General features: G+C 38.9%; 1 protein-coding gene across 1 annotated transcript in view; it reads right to left on the bottom strand.

Moving 5' to 3' along the window:
• The window catches only part of LOC139627238 (ankyrin repeat domain-containing protein 13C), an 81,231-nt gene extending 60,398 nt beyond the window's left edge, over positions 1 to 20,833 (bottom strand). Inside the window, exon 1 of the mRNA XM_071487997.1 lies at positions 20,724 to 20,833. The gene's annotated coding sequence lies outside the window, so the exon portion shown is untranslated. The remainder of the gene's footprint in view (positions 1 to 20,723) is intronic.
• Between the last annotated feature and the right edge of the window lie 776 nt (positions 20,834 to 21,609).

Below are 21,609 nucleotides of genomic sequence, written 5' to 3'. Positions count from 1 at the left end.
ACATCCTCCATTAAGACAGTCAGGTAAAGTTAGAATGGTATCTATTGACTGTGTAGATGAATGTCAGTAAATGGTACTGTGAATAAACTGCTTATCTTACTGCAGTAAAATGGGAACTTTCACTGTCAGATCTCAGCAATCTTGAAACTGTCAAATGTTCCCTGTTGCCAGACTTTTACAGACTGCTGAAAAGAGCCGCAGAGCCTGATGCTTAATCTGGAGATAAGGAATCCCTTTTCACAAACAATGATCCATTCTTTGCCATTGTGAAAAGAACATGCTGCAAATGAAGGAAAATAGCATTAACTCTGGGTTGCAGCTGTTTTGTCAGAAGCACCCCCTGTGTGCAGAGAAGATAATTCTCTGGGAGGATTTCCATAGAAACCAAAGCATGACAAAGTACATTTAGTCATTTACCCAAACCAATTAGTTAACAAGAACTGAACCTCAGCCAGGGCCCTGCCGAATGTGGACTGTGACTTCTCCCCCTGTGTGGCAATTAGAAAGCAATGTGTCACTTTTTGACATTGGGGCATTAGTGGAATTCAGGCATTTTCAAGTCCCGTAAAAGGTTTGGACTCATGTAAAACTGTTTAATTACTGCATTGAACCATCTGCCCAGAAAGATCAAGGTTCTTCTGTGTCGGAGTATTAGATACACAGATTTGACAGTTGTTTTGTTTTATTCTTTAACCTGGTCCAACTTGCTAGAGAAGTGTGGCAGTTCCTGGACGATTAATGAGTTCAATCCCCACGCAAGTTTAAAAAGTGAATGAGTAACACTTCCTTACTGTTAAACAACTTTGGCTCATTTTCCACTCAGTCAGGGATTCATGTCAGGCTGAAGCAGGCTTGTTCTAGGCAGCTCTGACTGGTGGGGAGCTGTTTAAATATGACGTGGTACTTTTCGGAGAAAGAGCATGTAAGGCCTGCACATTTTGCCTCATGGAAAAATTGTGATTATATGATCCCAGGAACAGATATTCTCTTTATTCCTCTCCCTACTGCAGCAGCCCCACCAAACCTTTGTCATCATGGTTGCAAAAATGAACATATGGTTAAGCTTATGGAACAGTCATGGTTTGGTTAGGTTAAGGCATGAAACCTACTTGGCTAGATTTAAGAAACCATTATGTTTTGGGTCAAACTAAGTACCTCTTTAAGGTCAGAAGACCTTCATCGTCATGGCTACAATAATAAACGCACGGTTAATTTTGTGGAATGGTCATGGTTCAAAATGATGACTATTAGTTTTAAATAGGCAACAATCTCCTGTGTAAAAGTCCTGTTTGTCGACCCATCCATCCACCCCAACATCCTTATAATTCAGACTTTACTGCTCTATAACTTTACTTTCATGACTTCCTCCTGTGCTCCTATCATAATTTCTGTGGCCACTCGAGGTCGCCTAACAATAAAATGTAACTATGAGTCATAATAAGCTGCTTGCACAGACAATCTATGTGGTCTTTCTTTACAGGAGGACAGTCTTGTTTAATAAATTTGAGATTAACACTAAATTAAGACCGCCTGTGGCACACAAATTAGCTATTAACTAGAGATTAGTGTTAATTAGTGTTACTAGAGCCGCTAATAGACTGCAGTCAGTCTCTGCTATTCGACTAAAATAAAGTTAATCAAAATCTAATTCTCTCTTTACTCTGTGGGCTGTGTTATGTCCACTGTAGTCTGCTTGTTTGCAGCGTATGTGTGAATTTGAAAAATTATTTAGCACAGGAATGAGTGATTCTTGTTCAGACACTGAGGTTGGGAAAATAGGTTAGGTAGTATAGAAAAATTCAGGTGGCGGGTTTCTTATTTCTAGCCAGTGCTGACTTTCACTTTCACTAGTGAATGTGGCACATGATGCTTGTAGCAGGTCGTATTAGCTGTCTCTAATTAATTCCATGAGTAATTTGATAACAGGCCAAAATTGAGCATGTCTGGTTAAAGTGCTCTCTGCAAGCCTGTGTCTGTGCTGAGATCATCTGTGATGATTTATGAGGCAATCGCCACTCTATAACACCAATGTACAACAGCAAGAAGACAGTGTGTTTTTGTAGCTCCAACAAATCCAACAGAGTGATACGTCTTCTCTCTAGTGGATCGAATCAAATCAATTAAATGAGTTGCATTCTCCCAACTTATATAACGTATATATTTTAATCATTAATCATTGGTATTGCCACTCAGTTGTATTGCCATTAAGTTACAATACCAGTTTTTCCTGGCTATGAATGAGATTCTCAGAGAGAAAATGTTTTAAATTGTATTTGACGTGACTAAAAGTCTAGACAAACATCGAAAGAAATAGTAGGTAAGTAAATAATGTGCATTACTAACGTACCCCCTCGTTCCTGCTACAGCTGCTACTGGCTTTGATTTTGTTTTCATAGTTTTGAAATCAGAAATACAACCACAAATTTGCCTTCAGCCCTAATGTTTAAACAGCATTTTTGTGATTGGACTTTTTAGCAACAGAAGCCCAAAGACTTCGATGGACTTGGTTAAAAAACACTTGGACAGATTTTAGAAAGCATAAATCACCAAATATAATTTGTTAGGCAAGCATAAACAAATCTTTTCTCATCACTCTACACTGCATGAATAAAGCTAAGCCTGAAACAATACAAATAAATACAGCATGACGTCACTCTCCCTGAACCAATGCTATTTTCCGTTCTTTATAAGCCAAGACATTTTTTATGTTTTAAGGAGGCACCCAAATTTAGAAAATCATCTGTTTTAAACAACTTTACACTTACTAAGAACTTAAGAAAGACAAACAGCTGATAGGCTACTACCCAGTCCAGGAGGAAATGGACACTTGGATGTTTTAAAGCCAATGATCGTCACTCTGCTGGTGACCAAAAATAGAGATTAAAGCAATAGCTTTTGTTGTTAAACATGAGACTTTTTTCAAATCGATGAGCAACCATTTGCTCCCGCATTTGTTTGCATGAGTTATCATATTTATACAGCTGTTTTCTCTGACCTGTCAGACAGGTTCAGACAGACTGTTCCCTCATGTTGTTCTTCCTTCGGGCTGTTGTTATTGCGTCCAGGTTCAGGGAAGATTAGATTTCAGATTTTTCTTTCCAGTTTTCATACTCACTTTCATACTAGTGCTGTCAGGAAAGGACAAGTAATTCATTGTTTGAACAACTGCCAACGTTCTTGCATGACAGCAGGGTGGGGAGGAAAGCAGTTCAACAATCCTTCAACAAGATGAGTAGGGTGCAAGCCCCCGTGCTGGCAAACATCCGCCCTCTTCAAGTGAGCTCCTTCAGCAAGAAACAAAACTTATCCTACTACCTCAAGGAGTACAGGATTTTATTCTGTAAGTGAATATTGGTAATCAAAAAGGCCTTCATGATAAATGTTAATGTGTGTGTATAATCAACGCGTGTTGTTCATTGTGTGTGACCTGTAGACAAACTGATGAAATCATGAAAGAGTGGGAGAAGCAAGAGTGGCTTTCTGAAAAATGATATAGCTTATTGTTCCAGGAAAATGTATGGAGTATAATTATCTTTATTGGACTTATTATTTCACTTGTAAAGGACAGTGTGACATTTTCTTGATGAGACCTTTGTGCAAGGAAGTGGGAAGCATTGATAATTAATTAGTCAATGAAGGCTAAATTAAGCATCTGATCTAAATAATCCCAGCTGCTGAGCAACACGGAGAGAAACTGAGATCAGATTCTGTGTAATTGTTTTATTTACCCAGCTATGTAATCTATTTTTGAGCTACAGAACCTTGTGCTGATGCTGCAACAAACAGGATATCTATAACCTACAGTAACTTTATATAAATGTCTTTGTTACGAGACCAACATTGAATTTAACTGTATTTGTGTCAGGCACTCCCCATGGACCTGACTCTGCTGCTGTCAGTGGAGAGGGAGCTGTCCAAGGTACTGACCCTGGTTCACTCAAGCAGTGAGCCAGCATTACTGGGGAGTTTTAGGCCAACAGTGGAGTGTGTCTGTTCTATTTGTGTGTTTATACCACATATACCCTGTGCTCTCGCCGCTCTTTAAATCTTTTAAACCATGTGATCTTCCCGATCACTGGTAGAGTGACAGCTAAGAGTTTATTAACGCCTTTAACAGACACCCCCATTTTGTGCACAAGCTTGAAAATAATGTACCCTAAATATAATGGTTACTGTTCTTCAACCCTTTTGATGAACCAAAGCTACAGACAAACAAACACAGTAGAAATACAATTTTTCATGTATATAAAATAAGGGAATATAAGGCCCGTACTGGAACCTTTTGTGTGTAAAACACTTTGTAGCCATATTCATCAATTCTGCATCAACAGCTTCTGCAGTGATATGTGGATCCTAAAATGTGTTGCACAGATTGGAATAGGATTACAAGTAATGATTTACTTGCTGATTATTTTGTCAATAAATTGTTTTGTATATGAAATGGCAAAAAATATGAGTGTCCACTGGCCAAGTTATGACGCATACAATACAATCACAATATATCAATTCTGGCTGGGGACCAGTGTTGCAGCTCATATTCTTTTGTCTGTCTGTATTTCCTGGCAAAGGCAAAGGCAAAAAACTAAAAAAAAACCTGTCAGACCACAAATAATGCACAACAAATATTTCCTAAAGCCCAAGGTCTTATCCTCAAATTGAAGTGTAAAAATATTCAGTTGGATACATACTGAGTCCTACACAAGGTCACTTAAGGTCTTTGCCCGAAAAACGATGGGTTGCTCTCTTCGGGTAGGGACAGTGTTTCTGCCCCAAGTGAGTGAGGGTAGAATGGAGTGGGAGATTGACAGGTGGATCAGTGTGGTGTCAGCAGTAAAGCAGGTGCTGTACCGGACCATTGTGGTGAAAGGAGCAGAGCCGGAAGGCAAAGCTCTCAATTTACCAGTCCGTCTTCTTTTAGACCCTCATCTTTGGTCATGAGCCTTGGATAGTGACCAAAAGAACAAGATCACAGGGACAAGCAGCTGAAATGAGTTTCCTCTGCACGGTGGCTGGGCCCAGCCTTAGAGGGCCCTGGGATCCCCCTGGAGGAGCTGGAAAACACTGCTGGGATGTCAGTGCTGTTTTGCTTGACCTCCCACCGCTTAACTGAGCCTGGACAACAGGAATAAAACATATGAATGGATTTAAAGAAGTAACTGTAGTTGTGATTCACCATTTTTCTAGGAAACCTTTTTATTTCTGTCAGAAAACAACAAAGCACTGATATCTGCTGTAATGTTTCAGTACAAATCTACAATAAATGCTGTGGCGATTGTGTGGCACTCCATTTCCCAAAAGCTTAAAAACTGCCTCACAGCTGAGCCACAGGGAGGAATTGTTGAGTCTGGTTCGTGTCACTGCTCACCCTCACTGACAGCTTCTTGGCCATTTGGCTTCACTCATTGACCACCAGCACATGCGGAGCATGAAGAGATAACAAGCTGCAGGGCACTTCAGTAGTCTGTACTTCTCAAAGGGTCATTGACCTGACAACATGGTGGACTGTGACAGAGGCTTTTCTACTTCATTTCTTTCCGAATATCTCACCTGCTCTGGGGTGAGACATTCGTGAAAGGATTAAAGGAATTTACGCAGCCAGCCAACCTTGATGATGAGTGAAGGAATTTTCCTTTCCTTTTTCAGACCTTAAAAATTGGTGCATTAAAAAAAAAAAAGAAAAGCTTTTGCTAGAGTGCAAACCTCTGCCAACTGTCAACAATTCTTAGACTTTGAAAGCAGCTGTTTCGTGTATCTCAGTTCAACTGCAGAAAACCCAGATCAAGATCAACAGCAAAATCTCCTAAACTGGTAATTTGGTTATGGTTGGTAATTAAAACTAAAAACAAGACTCAGTTTTGAGAGGTTGTACTTTAGAACAGCAGTGCTTTGAGATAAATTACAATATTAATGCTACCATGCAAACATAAACATTTTAGTTTAGCGTATCAGCATGCTAATATTTAATAATTAACACTAAACACAAAGTACAGCTGAGGCTGGTAGGAATGCCATTAGCTTTGCAGGTATCTGTTCATAAACCAAAGTACTGGATACAAAAAAAATCTTACCTCATGATGGAACTAAATGAAAGATGAAGTGATCAGAGTTTTTACATTTCTGACCAAAGGGAGTGAAATTACTTTTAAAAGGAAACTACATTCAGAAAAATACTTTAAAGAGACCAACTGTGGCAACACACATTGAAATCATAAGGGATAAGAGGAAAGAATGCGTGTTATTCTCCTGGGTCATACAAAATTGACTGACTGATCAATTGATTGATCAGTCTGTCAACCCCATCGCACTTATAACAAATCTGTACTTTCTACAGATATAATTATGGCACATCCAGATGGTTTTGAGGAACAGGAAATTCCAAGGAGACAGGAGCTAAGATGGCCCTGTGCCATCTAGGCCCATCATCCTCAGAGTTATTGCAGACAGAAAATGGATTCTCATCTACTTCACTATAACATCTAGCTAATGGGTTCCAAGCCATCTGATCATCCTGAAATATACCACAGGGCCCCACAGAGACAGTCAGACACTATTCAATATGTGTTTTAGAGCATTACAATTAAAGGAAGCATTGGGATGAGGTTTTATTTTTTCTCTGAGTCACAGTGTAGACCAGCTCAGAACAGTGTTGTGGTGGATTAAATTAAAAAAATTTAGTACTTTTTCCTGAATACACTGGTGAAATCTAAATTAGATGACTATAGTCTGCTGCAATTCCGTGAATACTGAACATTAACCCAGAGATTTTACGACCAGTGCTGATTTCCAGTCTATACAGTTTATTTTGCAATCCAGAAACCCTTCAGGTGGGGTTGCCCTTGATGGACGACTCCTTAACCTTTTTGGACTTTACTTTTTATCCATAAATACTAAAGACAATTATTCCCATTTAGCATTCAGAGCAAGTAAATCTACTGTTAAAGAGAATTCAGATATTAGCAAAGCTTGTTGTTCAGACGTCACAAACAAAATATTCCTTCAGAGATGACGCAGAAAAACAGTGTAATTAAAAATTCCAGTCACGAGCCAAGACAGGTTGTTCTCTTTATTTCATGGTACCACAGAAAGCAGCAGCTGCATCCTTTCAGAGGCTTGACCTACAGTATATAGCCTTGAGCTGGACGTCCTGAATGCTACAATCTGCTCATATGGTCTGACTACATCAATCACTGTAAACTGGATAACGGTTGGAAATCTATAGAACATTTGAATCCCTTTAAACGGGAATGTCCCTGCAGCGCAGGACTGTAGTGAAAGAATCTCACTGTATCCTGTCTCATTTACTCTGGTAGGAAAGCAGATAAACACTGAGGGAGAGAAGCTTTTTTTTAACCAGGTGAACACAATAAAATAATACTCCTCCACCAGACGGTTGTCTTTTGTCTGTAACAAGACAATGCAAGAGGTGAGCCAGCGGAGTTTCATTCTCTCTTTCCTTTGATGAATTTCCCAGCAGTAATGCACCTCTGAGAGGCACACAAAATGCTCCACTGCTGAAAACGATGTGCACAATTATTTCAGTTCAGCTGTGAAAAGCTCCTGGAATCCATCTCTTGTATCAGATCACTGCATCGACTCTTTAAACTAAAAGGGGATTAAGTTTGTGATATGATTCTTTTATATGAACTGAACCTAAGCAACTGCAGTCCGACTGTGATAAACTGCAAACAGTTTCCAGAAAAAAGAGGAACAAGGATGTATAATAGTACAACATAGAGCAGAATAAAATATGCTTTGTTTTAGTGCTTGTTCTGTGTATTAATGTGCATTAAGATAATGCTAACAATCATTTTCTTCCTCTAGTTATTGTGGCTGCTAGCTGAGATATGAGGCTCGACACACAAGAAGAATTTTCCCAGCAAACATCAATGTGACCTGAGTTTTAACTGCACTGCCCAATAACTTTGTAACATATCAGCAAGTGACAACCTACAAATCAGTACAGAAGGAAAACATACACGTGTGTAAATTGCCAAGCAATTGTTTTTGATGTAGTGTATTGGTGTCGCTTGATTTCACTTTCACAAGTCATCTTCACATAATGGAGCCACAATCTGGCATCTGGCTTGACTGCTGGCTGAATTAGTATAATTCAGATTCAGGCATTAATGACAGCTTCTGGAAACCACTAGTTTTGTAAATAACTTGCATACACAAACAAGTGATCACAGTGTAACTGCAAGGTAAACTTAACTTAAACAGTAAAACGTCATGAAACCAGTGAAGGAAAAACTTTTTCAGGGTACAGAATTCAATTAAAGTGGCTGCATATTGTATCTTATTTGATATTGGCAGTCTATTAGGCTTGATCTACTCATATAATCTGCCTGAGACATTTTTTGTTAGGATATTAATTAATGGCAGACTTTAAATTGAGCCATTTTAATCATGGAATATTACATTTATTTCTTCCAATGGTTATTACATGCCGTCATGCATTCATATGGAGTATAAGTGGAATAATATCAGGAATAAAGGGCTATTTAATTGATTAATTTGCAGATTATTTTTACAATTAATTGATTAATCATAGTCTATGAAATGTCATAAATAGTGAAAAAAATACCTATCACAACTTCTTACAGCCTAACCTAAAGGTTTTCAGTTTATAGGGAAATCCTCTCATCTGAGAAGCTGAAACTCAAGCATATTTGGCATTTTTTTTTTTTTTTTTTTTTTTTTACTATTCTTGCTTAAAAATGACCCAAACAACTAACCAATCATCGAAATAGTTAGATTATTTTTCTGTCATGGTGAAAAGGTCAAGGTCCAAGGCTAGAGTCAGTAGGATTAATCCTTTGCTTCATGTGTTGCACTCCTTTGTAAACATGAAAAGTGATGGAAGTAGATGAGTGAATAAACCTCTGCACACATGACCGATAATAGCTTTAACTGACTGTTTGATAAGGATTTAAAAGAAAGTTAATTTCATTCAGTGGCCGACAACCCATTAAGCACAAGGCCTTGTAATGTAACACTATAATGTGACATTTTTTTCTCACGCCATAGCTTGTGGCCATTATACAACATAAATTGAATGATTTTACAGTATATTCATATATTACACACTCACATTCTTACGATAGGATGACTTAATTACTCTGTATTAACCTCACCCTTCCTCAACAGATATACTAAGCCTTATTTGCTACGTGGCAATAAAAGTTTTCCTTATAGTCACAAGTGTTAAATAAGCATCTTGCATAATGTATTTAATCCTTTGCTGGACACTGTCTCTTATTTCTTACAGCCTTCTACTCTCACATCATCAGGTATTACACATTATTTTGATTGAAGATTATTGAAAGTGACAGTAAATGGGAACTGAGTCATCATACCTGGCTTCTTGCCTCAGTTTACCCTTCAAATGTCAACATGCTTCCACTGTTCTTCAGTCTGGCGGCTGATACCAGCCAATACCAAGTGATCAGAGGCGATTTGACCAGAACACTTCCTTTGACATTTCAGTGTTTCTGAACTGGCCCCTTTGACCTGCAGAGTTATGGCAGCTCAATGAACTGAATTCACGTTTAAAATTCAATCACACAGTCTGCACTAAAATGGATCAGCATACTCTGCTTCCTTTGCTTTAATAACAGCAGAGGTAATTTCAAGCACAAATGCTCCTGGGAACCATTATACCCTCTTGGCAGTGGTAAAAGTAATAAGACTGCAGGCTGCCAAGAGGAGAGATAACTCTGAGGCTTGAGATTAGATTGTTATATTTTGTATGGGTTGGCATTAATAGGGCGTGGCCGGCACGTCTCAAGGGGAAAATCCCAGTTTCCCCCCCAGCTGCTGTGGGACAGAAACTCAGGAAAAAATGTCTCTTTTCCATTTTTGGAGATTTGTTGTACTGTGATGAGGTAATGTTGGTGTTGTCAGCGTATGAAAGCAACAGCCAAAAGACCAGAATCATACTTAGAGACAAGCAAGATGATCTCTATCCTCTACCTCTTCAACTTCCTCTGATTTTCACGTCAGATGTTCCAAAGTGTGTGATTAGATTTTTCCTTGGAAATGCATAAATCAATTTGCAAACCTTTTACGTCAGAATGTCAATAAATCCTCTAAGATGAATGTTACCTATTAATGAGCATGATGGTGTTTAAAGTCTTTGTTAATGCTCCAGAAAATGGTGCTGAAACAGAGACAATGAATAGGTTGGTTTGTTGTCAGAGCACAGCTGCTGTTTTTGATCCAATGCCTTTGTTTCAATATGTCTGTAAGCCAAAAACATTCAGTTTAATTCATAAGGGTGATCCATTTTCCGTTTCCCTCCTCTGAAATAATAGTCGGGTAATTTATTTATCCAGGAGGAAAATTCAATTGCAACAGCAGCTGAAAACTTGGGACACAAAAACAACATAATTCACTTGTGAAACTGAGCAAACCTGACAGAAACTCAGCGTCTCACTATGTTACATATGTAGATGTTGGCTTTGTGTTGCCCTGAAACACCAAAACAACAGCTGTTTTCCACCTGAGCAGCTGTCAACAGAGGTTTGCACATCAAATTTTGAGACAAAATTGTATAGGTGATGACATTTTAAATAAACACATTTATAGTACAGAATATGATAAAGTATATTTATGAAGATGACACACAGTTTACCTTTCTGAATCTGAGAGGGAAGAATAAGTAAAAAATTACTAATTAGTTGTGTTATAATGTTCTATCATTTGTTGAAGTACGCAGGGAAGAGCCTTGAGGCCTTGAAATGTCTGCACTGCTCTTAGTTTAAAGGTACTATGACATGTTGAATCTGTTTGACTCCGCATCAGTTGTGCACTTCTGCTTTTCAAAGTAATACATTAAAAAGGCACCAGTATATTTGTACCAGCCAGCCCCCAGGCTATGTCTCATTTATTTAACTTGTTTCGCTCATTTAACTGGCTCCGTTAAGGTACACTGAAAGACACAAGTGTTATCTGTACACTGTACATCATAATAACCAGTAGATACAAATAATTTTTCTCTGTAAAGTTACCATGCTATGATGTAACCCCAGATAAACAGCACAGATATTGTGCGGCACTGGAAACTGAATTCTATGCAGGAGCCTGTGCGAAAAGCAGCATTTATTAATATAGATACTCACGGGCGAAAACAAATCCAAGGAAAATCGACAAAACAGCTTAAACTGAAGTGATTAACAAAATTAATTGCTGAAGTCTGCAATGTCATAGCAAGCTGCCACACACTGTCTCTCACTATTGTCCAATGGCAGGCATTTTACCCTTTCAGTCTCTCTGAACTGGAACCTGCCACCTGCTCAGGTCAGCACTGGATAAGATAAACAAGTCATAAGACAATACAAATTCATAATTGACAAAGCATGAATTTAATATTAATTATTCACTGCTAATATCACAGTTTGCCTTTGGGCACACATATAAACAGAGTGCCATTTACAGCAAACTGCTGATCTACACCACAATCAGAGGCATCAGGCCACACCAAACACACCACGGTCGAGCTGACCCCTTTTACCAGATCATAACCCTATGGAACAAAAATAAAGCCACACAAATTAAACAAACTTAAAACTTGTGTTCTATTAGTCACATAACCTGACAGATGAATAAAAATAAAAACAGATTAACTGAAGAAACCGACTACAATTAATGAAATTAACACACAAACACAGCTGTTAAGGAACAGGGCTTAGTGAAAAGGGAGAAAAGCAACATTTTCACTCAAGAGAATATTACTCAGATTTTTATTACACATTTGCAAAAAGTAATTTCTGAAGCCAAAGGTAAGTTCTTCACCAAATAAGATATATAGATCTTAGATAGAGAGGATTAGCTGCCTTGCTCAAGGGAACCTTAGCATTACTTGTTAATATAGCATCATTACTCACTACTTTCATTTCTCAGCAATGGCTCAGAGAGCCAAATGGAAATTACGTTATAGAGCTGATTAGTTAATGGTTCATTTTGATTCATACCTTGTTTCCCAAAATATTACATTAGATTCTTCCGCTGGAGGGAGTGAAATGGCCATTATTAAATGGATGCAGGTTGGTGCAGCGACAGCAATCTGTTATTCAGTTATTATTTGAATACTATGAACTGTACACGATGCATGCAAAGCTCTCCTCACCAAAACCTCCTACACAAAGTTGAGCTCATGTTTCTGGGACACACATCTTTCCACTGAAGAACAACAAACAACAGTACATTTTATGAGATGATGTGTGAGGTTAATGATGTCTGAGAAAACAACAGTGCTCCAGATTCCAAAGTCAAATTACTGTGAATAGACACAACTGTAATTTTTCCAAAACAACAGTGCTCTTTCTTATCCTCCCACTCTGAAGCATTTATAGTCCTAAAGAATGAGGTCTCAGTTTGCTTGTACACCTCCCACTTCATAACCTCAAGGGTTTTTGGGAAATACGTGACCTTAACTTGACCTTACTTCTTTGGACCTGGCTTGTGAGTCTCGGAAAATTTTTATCAATCGTTGCATTTCCCCCTCTTGATAATACAAGAATATAAATAGTCTCACTGTTAAACAAACATGTGTTTTTGATTTCACCTTGAAATCAGACTCAGGTGTTATTTTGCACCCATCAAAAGCTGATGAGTGAGGAGAATGTGAACAGCAAAACTAGACATAGAGACAGAAAAACAGATGGATCAGAATTTAGAGACAAGAAGGAGAGGAACGGTTTAAGTCTCTGTAGAAATTTTGATACTTTAGATAGTTTTGTACCATTGGTATCCATTTTAAGCAACACAATATATGCTGAGAACAGCTAGTTCTTTGTGAAGGACAACCACAAACTTTCATTGGGTGGAGCATCACTTCAAGTCCTTGAATGATTAGTGTCACAGACTATAATTTAGAGACAATGGGCCTCATGCAACAACATTTTTGTACTCTTAATCTATACCTCTCTAAAGTGCTCCAAGTCAGATTAACCAAACTCTCTTAGCTCGCTCGTTTCAACCTGATGACCGTTAGATGTTCATAAAGAGGTGCACGTTCCAGATCATTACCACAATCAGTGCCCCTAAACTGTGGTATAATGTTATGTGCTCTGCTCTCTGTGTGGTCAAGTTTAATTTACACACATTTTACCTAAGAGTAAGAAGAAGAATTTAACATGACAAAGCCTTAAATCCCGCTGTCAGACAAAAAAACAAAAGACATTCAGCAATGTCTGTAGTGAAATTAAGGGACCTGAAATAATGTAATATTTTTAAATTTTTAATTGTACAGCTTCCAACGACATGACTGTGAAAGAAATTAAGAGTGAATGGTTTGACATAAAGCTAAGTCATAAAACTAACAAGGACCTGGAGACAATATTAACCTGTCCACATTCAGACACTGCTCACTCACTCATGTTCAGTATTTAGAATTTGCTTTAAACTGGACATTAACTTTTAGTACAATTCATCAGATGAAAACACCTCTTTTCTAAGGTCCTTGCTCTGTGACCAACTCACAGTCACATTCATGCCATGGAATAAAAAGTCCTGACCCTGACTTCTCAACAAATCCTCCTTAAAATATGCAATCCGTTCATTTACAAGGGAATGTCAACAGAGAAATGTCGGCTGACCAAAACTACACAGGAACCCACATGTGCTTGGAATTCACATGTTACTAAAAATGCAAATGAGGCTCTGTTATGGCCTTGAACATCTTCAGGCTCCCCTTTAAAGGCATGATGTCCATGCAAGGGGACGCTTTACATGTCTGTTTTTTTTTCAGTGAACGGTCACTGTGCTCGTGGTCAAAGCAAACCAGCCCCACGCACATAGTGTTACACAAACTCTGTATAACCTGTATAACCACTACATTTCAACGTATTTGCCCATGGTTCCTCCAGTTACACAGGGACCCACCTCTTACCCAATCTGCCTGACTTGAGATGCATTTTGTTGTTTCGTTGAATATTTTGAATAAAGTTTGTGTTTGTGTGTCTTGACTTCAGCAAAAAAAATTAAAAATTAAAGCCCCACTGCCAAGGCAAAGGGTTCCTATCTTGCGGGGGCACTGTGGCCTGTTTTTATTGTCCTTAATAGGGCCTGCACCGCTCTGAGTTGTTCTGGCTGCTGTTGTTGTGACAACCTGCTGCTATATTTCTGTTTCTCTCACTGTTTTTCGTGACAAAAGCAAAAGAATCATGATCAGAGTGTCTCTGAAATCTGTTTAAAATCAGGAGGGTGAGGTGACATCACTATTGTCAATCTCTCCCTGTGCATGTATGTGTATGCGCATCATTGATAGAACGTGATCTCTGACTTGTTGTCTCTATGACTTGTGTAGTGTGTAAGCCGGCTATCATTTCTGTGTCGGCTAAAATGCGGAAAAAGCACAAGTTGGGCGCATTTACACATAAGGAGCAAAAGCAGGGGAACAATCTTGTGGCCTCATGTGTTCCACTCACAAACTACTTCTCAACTCATCCCAGTCATGCACAGTGGACAGAAAATGGATGATTTACTCTCCTATTGTTCACCCCTGTTGTTTTTGTTGCTGGATGTTTGGTAAACAAAATAAAAGCGCATGGAGGCAGTGGGTGAATCGTGCCCTCAGGGTCTCAAAGTTTAAAAAGGGTATAGAAAAAAAAACTAGCAAGTTGTATTGAAGTGAGTGTGGGTGTATCGGGCATCCAACTTGAATGTCAAACTGCGTGTTCTTTTCTTGGTTGCCTGCCCCACTAGTTTCGTCTGCCTTACTTTTTTATGCTTTATCTGACTGAGGTTTGAGCAAATTATTGGGAAAATCCATGGCGCTGACCATGGTTCTAAACTGGTCTATCAGCCGTTGTGCTGTGTAAATATCAGAAGGTTGCTGGTTATTGATAAATCCATAGCACTGTCCATGGTGCTGAAATAGCACACCTCATCGTAATCAATCGTGTATTTCTCTCTGTTCCACCCTTCCATCTCTGTAAGTTTCCCCTTGGCTCTGTCTTGCATCTAGGCTGTATGAGGGCCCACCACAGGTCTTCACCTCCTTTGCAATGAGCCCTTGGCTGCGTGCCCGCTTCTGGCCAGAGTAAAGGCCTCATTAGGCTTTAAACAAAGTGCTTGTTGGGTTACTTAACAACGTCTGAAACCCTCTTTCTGACAGTGGAATCACAGAGGCTGTGTCCCACAGTTTTTGTAACTTTTTAAGTTTTTTGTAGGATACTTTCAATGGGTCAGATGGATCAATGCCAAACATAGATTTAGCTGTGGCTGTCCAATTTAACTTATATTTAGGCTGCTTCAGCAAAAAACCTTGTGACGGTAGAATAAAATAGAGGTGTCCTTTCCCTTGAGTCTTGACCTGAAAAAACAGCATCCCTGGCGGCTTACTGTCTCAATTGCATAAACACACAGAGAAAGGCACAGGAGTGACTCTGGTTGGTATTAATGTTGAGTTAATCCTTCTTAAAAACTGCTAATAAATGTTTTAGATGTACACTGTATTTATGTACTGTAAGCACAAGTATTCATCTGTTGAAACTTATGTTAACAGAGTAAAGTCTGCTCTAATTACTCCTGCTTTCCAATAAAGTTACTATATTTCACTCTGGAGTCTTGTCATTTGCTGTCCCACACTAAACAGACTGTTCCCCCCCTGAAGGAGCTCAGATTGATGATTATGTGATTCTTGATATTGGCTTAATTAGCTACATTATTTCATCAGAACAAAGAGAGAGCGTCCTGCCAGTAAGTCACAGTGGGTAGACATCAGGCTTCACATCACATTCACTGTGGGGAAGATTAAAAAAGACTGATAGTCATTAGGAAGTGGTGAAAAAGGTTGCAACAGTAATCTGAAATATGAGTGTGTGCGTGTTGAGAAATGACTGAAAATAATTGCTGATCATACTGCTATTGTTGCATCTCTAGATCTGATATAAAAAAGAAAAACATTTTCATATTTCTTCATTTGAGGTGCTAGAGAAAATTGAAAACTTCCAGATGACACCCTGCCATGTTTACCCCTGGACTTTTTCAGTTCACCATTTCAAAGAACATAAATAGATCTTCATGCTCCATGCATCTAATCGTTAGCTAAGTTTGTAAGAGTAAGAGCGATTTTAGTGCTTGGCAATAGAAGAAAATGTATAGAAAAAGCTTTAGATGAACTGCCTAAAAATACACAAAGACAAGAGCCATTAATCCATAAACCACAAACCATCCCAGCTATAGCGAAATTGAAGGCTCTATTTACAGGATATTCCAGGTCTTATGACACAAACTGTGTATCGCTGCGAGATGGCTCATCTTATGCTTCCCTCTCCTATTAACTGAGTATCTCAAGAGAATTGCATTAGCATCAACTGTTTAATTTACAGATGCTACTTAATTTACGCCCTGCTAATCAAGCTTCTCACTGGCCAACACCTGGAACGTGTTAAGTAGAGCAGTGTAAAAATGGCCAACACACTTTAGATATACACAGGTTAGAAATGTAAAAAAAAATGTAGATGTGATATGTGAAGCAAAATACTTCTGAGCCACATTTAGTGATTGATCTGACAAAGCCATAATGACGACTCGCCTCATGCTGCCAGCTATTAATTTCCTGTTCCACTCTGCCATTCTCTCTCAGTTTTCATTGACACTGCTTTTCAGTAAGGAGTGAATTAGGGTGAGGTTAGGGAGGCTTTAGCTAAATTACACTGGAGTGTCTCATTCTGGAGTGTCTTAATTAACAATACAAATAAAGCGAAAGGAATGAGCTCAACAACAGGCGAAAAGAAAAAAAGAATCCTGGTATTTGCATCTATATCTATGGACTGACACATACACACACGGCTTGTAACTTAATTTGCTTATAGTGGCCTTTAATGAGGTTTCACTCTACATAAAGCTGCATAAACTCTGCAAAGCCGTCAGAGACATTTTTTTTTTTGCACTTTGGATTTATTCCTCCGGTTGTTCAGTAAATTGTTATGTTAATTAAAATGCTTAAAGTTTTACCCCCCCCCCCCCCCCCCCCCGAAGTTCCCCTACCATTAAACACACACTGGATCATACAGATCTACAAATAGTAAAACAAATGAATGATTGTGGATTTAAGAAGAGAAATTGTGTTATTATGTTCCCAAAGAGGAATTTCAGTCACACAATAAAGGCAAAAAAATAGTCTATGTATAACAAACTTCAAACAATTTGTTTGTCTATCTCACAACACTTAGACCTCCTCAACTGGTCTGTGCTTCTCAAGCTGGATTTATCATTGACAAAAAAGGGTTAGAAACCTCTGGTGTAGGTTTCAATTTATAGTGTGAGATTTCTCCTGTTTATTGTACCACTACAACTACAAGTGAGCTGTATGTGATCTGGGCCATATCATGTGTTAATTATAGGTTTTATATGTTTTTATATGTTCTACATTATATGTTTGCATTCTTTCATTTGCTTTACGATACAAATGATTATTCATTTAAACTATATTAAACTGAAACTCATTACACATATTTTCTGTCTCCTGGATTTCCCCATAATTGGACCGCCGCCTCCCATGAGATTGTATAATAGTAATTTGCAATATGTCTATTCCACTAACGACGTTGGTAATATGGTTACCACAAGCATGTGTGATGGCAGCTCAAGAAACTGCCAGATGCCCTCTGTGTACATTAAGTCTAAGAGACATCTGCACAGGTCCAGGTGACGCTCCGTGCAGGTGAAACGAGACCTTTTAAATGACTTTCTCCCTGGTGTTTTGTTTGCATCTCTATACATGAAAACTGCTCTTAGAAACAGAGCCTGTTTCAACTCACTTCATGTTTCTTCATCATCAACAATCTCAACCAAAAACACTAGCAACTCATGTGGACCAAGCACAGTTCTTGGGGTCCCCATGTGGTATCTGTGTAGCTGCCATGGCACACGCTGTATCTTCAGTGGCTACATGTGTAGGCTCCATATCTGCGCCCTAACTCCTTCATGCACAACCAGAAATCAAGCTCTGCCCCCCAAGAACATTTGATCTTACAAAAGATGTAAATCTTTAAATTTTCATGATACTGTAATAGTAATGCAAGCCGTCGCTCATAGTGATCGCGCCTCACTGCTTTATGGGGCTTTGTAGCGATCACTGTTCAGCTGTCCGGCCAACAACTTTACTGCTTGGCTCACTCTCATTGCTCTCATAGCATTGCTTTTGACTGAGCCGGGCATCTGTTTTCAGCAAAAAATGCTCGAGAAACCCACTGTACACACACAGAAAACAACCTGTGAATACTGCATTTATATTCATCAGGTGGATACAAACTCCAAATGAGCAATAATGTTGCTCTGTATCTTCTGGATATGTAAATAAGAAACTGTGTGCTAACAAGTTTGTCAGCCTGTACAACAGCGTGGCTCACTTATGCGTTTTTCAAATACTTCACGAGAATAAATTAAGCTCTATGGCACAAAGGGATAAAATGTGTCAGCCTTTGGTTACACAGACAATACTTATTAGTAGGATCAATTCATTCTTGGTTTTAGTCTTTCAATGGGATTAATTGACAGAAGGGTGATTCCATTACAAATCAGATTAGGTTGTAGCAGCACTATCTCAGATTTTGTCAGACCTTGTCTATATCATGAATGAATCGCAAAACCAAGGCCTGTAATATATTTCTGTTCAAATCCTAGCTTTTCATAATTTTCCATCCCTTCATATTATATCCCTAACCCTAGTGCCAAGGACATTAGCACATTGTACACTAAATTCTACATCCATGTACATTTTTTATTTTCCCACTGGCTACCCAACATGTCATTTGGGTGCTATGAAAGGGACCAAAATATGCTAGAGTACCACACCATGTTTTATTCATAATATCGTCATGTCCATTAGTGGGCCTCAAATATTGGCACACTAGTAATAAAAGATTGTACTTCAAAAGAAAAAAAAAGGGAAGAAAAATGTGCAATGTCATGAGGCTCATACTTTACAGTACAAAGAATGGTTACGGCCTTCAGAGGCCCATAAGTCAATCCTTATGGCACATTCGACATGACACTTGGACACTAACCAGACCAAACTAAACACAAGCATCTATCTACTCACGTGCGGACCTCACACGTACACACACACAGAGTCAGACCTGACCAGTCACATCACTGGATATTGATAAGAAGCACTGACCTCCAACAACACCTACATCTGAGCCACAGAGTGCATGACCCTGCTCCTTGCCTCCCCTTTGTCATTTTTTTCAACGGGAGGATAATTGAATAGAGGCAAGATCTATAAGACACTATGTTTCAGCTCAGAGGTTTTCCAGGAGAGACTTTTTTATGAGGTTTTGATGTTGATGAATCCTGTGACTGAATGTGAGTGTCTGTTTAGTGTCTTCAAACTACAATCCTCCCTCTTAAAGCGAGTCCTTTTACACCAGCAGCTGGCTGATAATGATAATCAGTAAGAGTCACTGTAACACAATTTCCCACATAATTTCAAATAATTGCTGCACCATAATAGGCAGGATGGTCATTGGAGAAACATTCTAGCTTCTGTCTCAACCTGATTTAGCTCCTACAGTTTAGTTCCTCCTTGTTCCTCTAACTGTATTACCTGAACTGAAACACTGCTCCAGGGTTTTCAAGGACATTACCTTCATTCTTGCAGCAGCTGTTTTTTTTTTTTTTTTGTTTGTTTTTTGCTTTAACACAAACAATGAACCTCATGCTGTTGCACTTCCAGCTTTAAACATATATAGGAAGAACAGAATTGCATTTACTGTTGAGACAATGTGATTTACTATTAAATTTATTAACCACAACCCCCATTGGGAAAACGAAGAGTGGTGCTGTTGCAATTCCAGCTCAGTAAGGACCTTTTTCTTCTGGTGAGACTGTATTAGTAATATTGAAAAACCCATTACATCTTGAAGAAAACTGAATTATGGATGTAGGGTGATCGATATATTATGTAAAACAAACAGAGCTGTCATTACTGAGAAAAAAAAACAAAACAACTCAATAGTCCATTTCAAAAATGAACAAACCACAGACGATAAATCAGCTGCTCTGTGATGTGACTACTTAATTTTGCTTCAATTTAAGTATAAGTTTCTGGTGTATTAACACTTCATCAGTGTCGTGTCCTCCAAGACTGATGATTTTCCTACAAATATTTAGCCACATCACCAGTTATGTATTGATTTGTGGCGATCACAGTCTCTCCATTGGTCTGTTTTTCTATCGCTTTGGTCCCAAGCAACAACTGCAGGCCAAACTTCCATTAAATCTGATATGGTCTCAAAATTAAATAAACTGAAGACCAACTGAAGTTTTCTCTCTTGTACTTTCTATCTAGTACACAATAAAAAAAAAATATATATATACAATGGCCAGATTTACATTATTTCTGAGGACATTAACTCCTCTTAAGATATCTTATAAGTTCGATATGAATAGTGCTATGAAATGATATGAGTGCAGAGGAATAAAGACTGATTTTGAGGAATAGATTTTTCACTAGCACCAAGCTCTTAGGCTCTCAGAAATGTAAAGCTGCACTACAATGTTTATTTTTTTTTTTACTACTTTTGCACAAGACTAATTCCATGTTGCACTTTAATTTTTTTAATTATGTTCAAATTTAGATGGAAACAATGCACATATCACTGAGATACATGACTCAGCACATAACACTTGCACAGTATGGAGACAGGCACAGGGCAATTCTATCACCAGGAAAGTCATAGATGGGGGGGGGGGGGGGGGTGTTTACTTACTATATCTGAAGTCCTCATCTATCACGGAGGCCAAGTGCTCAGTTCAGATATACCTTGGCAGTGTCCACATGTCTTCCTCCTCTTCTTGTGGAACCAGGCTCAGGTCCAGGCAGTTTTTTAAATCTCTTGTACTTCACCTCGCTCCGTCGCTGGTTACCATCGTTAACTACTGCAGCTGACTCACGGCAAACAAAAGCACGGAATCTGTTCTCATTAAAAAAAAAAAAAAAAAAAAAAACCGCTGGAAATCGAAACCCAGCCGACCCAACTGTCTGGTTTCATTTGAGTAACGTTGCTGCTGACAGTTCATGGTTTTTATTTGTATCAGGTCGTTTTTTTATTTCGGTTTCTCCAGCGTCGTGGCCTCAGGTGCTCATGAAGGTGCCAACCAAGGTAACCTCACCTGCCCCCCCCCCCCCCCAGACTGCTGCGGGCTGCTGAGCACCGACATCCAGGGGGGCGCTGTCTCCCTCATTAATCTCTGGCATAGCTGCCCACCTCCAGTAGCAGCTCTGTTATCAGATATCATCGTAGAGAGACGGTGGTCGTGGTGAGGCTACTAATGATAGTGCAAGGTTTTTATTTTATTTGTTCATTGGCTTTTTTCTTCCTTGTGGTGAGGTAGCATGCTCGGCTTTCATATTATCACTGCCCTCCTCTCACCAACACATGCCAGCAGACACATGCAGACACATATTACAGTCATTCCTGACAATAACCCCATTTTTTTTTTACTTTGCACATCACAACAACTGCTTTCCTCCTGATGTTAAAGAGCTTGTTTTTTCTCTTTGCTCTCTATTTCTAGTATGGGATGGGGGGGGGGGGGGGAGACACCCTCTCTACCTTTAAGATCAGGCTTAAAACTGTCCTCTTTGATAAAGCT

The sequence above is a fragment of the Trachinotus anak genome, unplaced genomic scaffold (genome assembly GCF_046630095.1).
Source record: "Trachinotus anak isolate AG129_WGS33_773 ecotype Australia unplaced genomic scaffold, CSIRO_AGI_Tana_v1 ptg000010l, whole genome shotgun sequence".
In the NCBI taxonomy this organism is placed as follows: domain Eukaryota; kingdom Metazoa; phylum Chordata; class Actinopteri; order Carangiformes; family Carangidae; genus Trachinotus; species Trachinotus anak.
The sequence above is the reverse complement of the archived record's forward strand: the minus strand, read 5'-3'. Positions and strand labels throughout refer to the sequence as shown.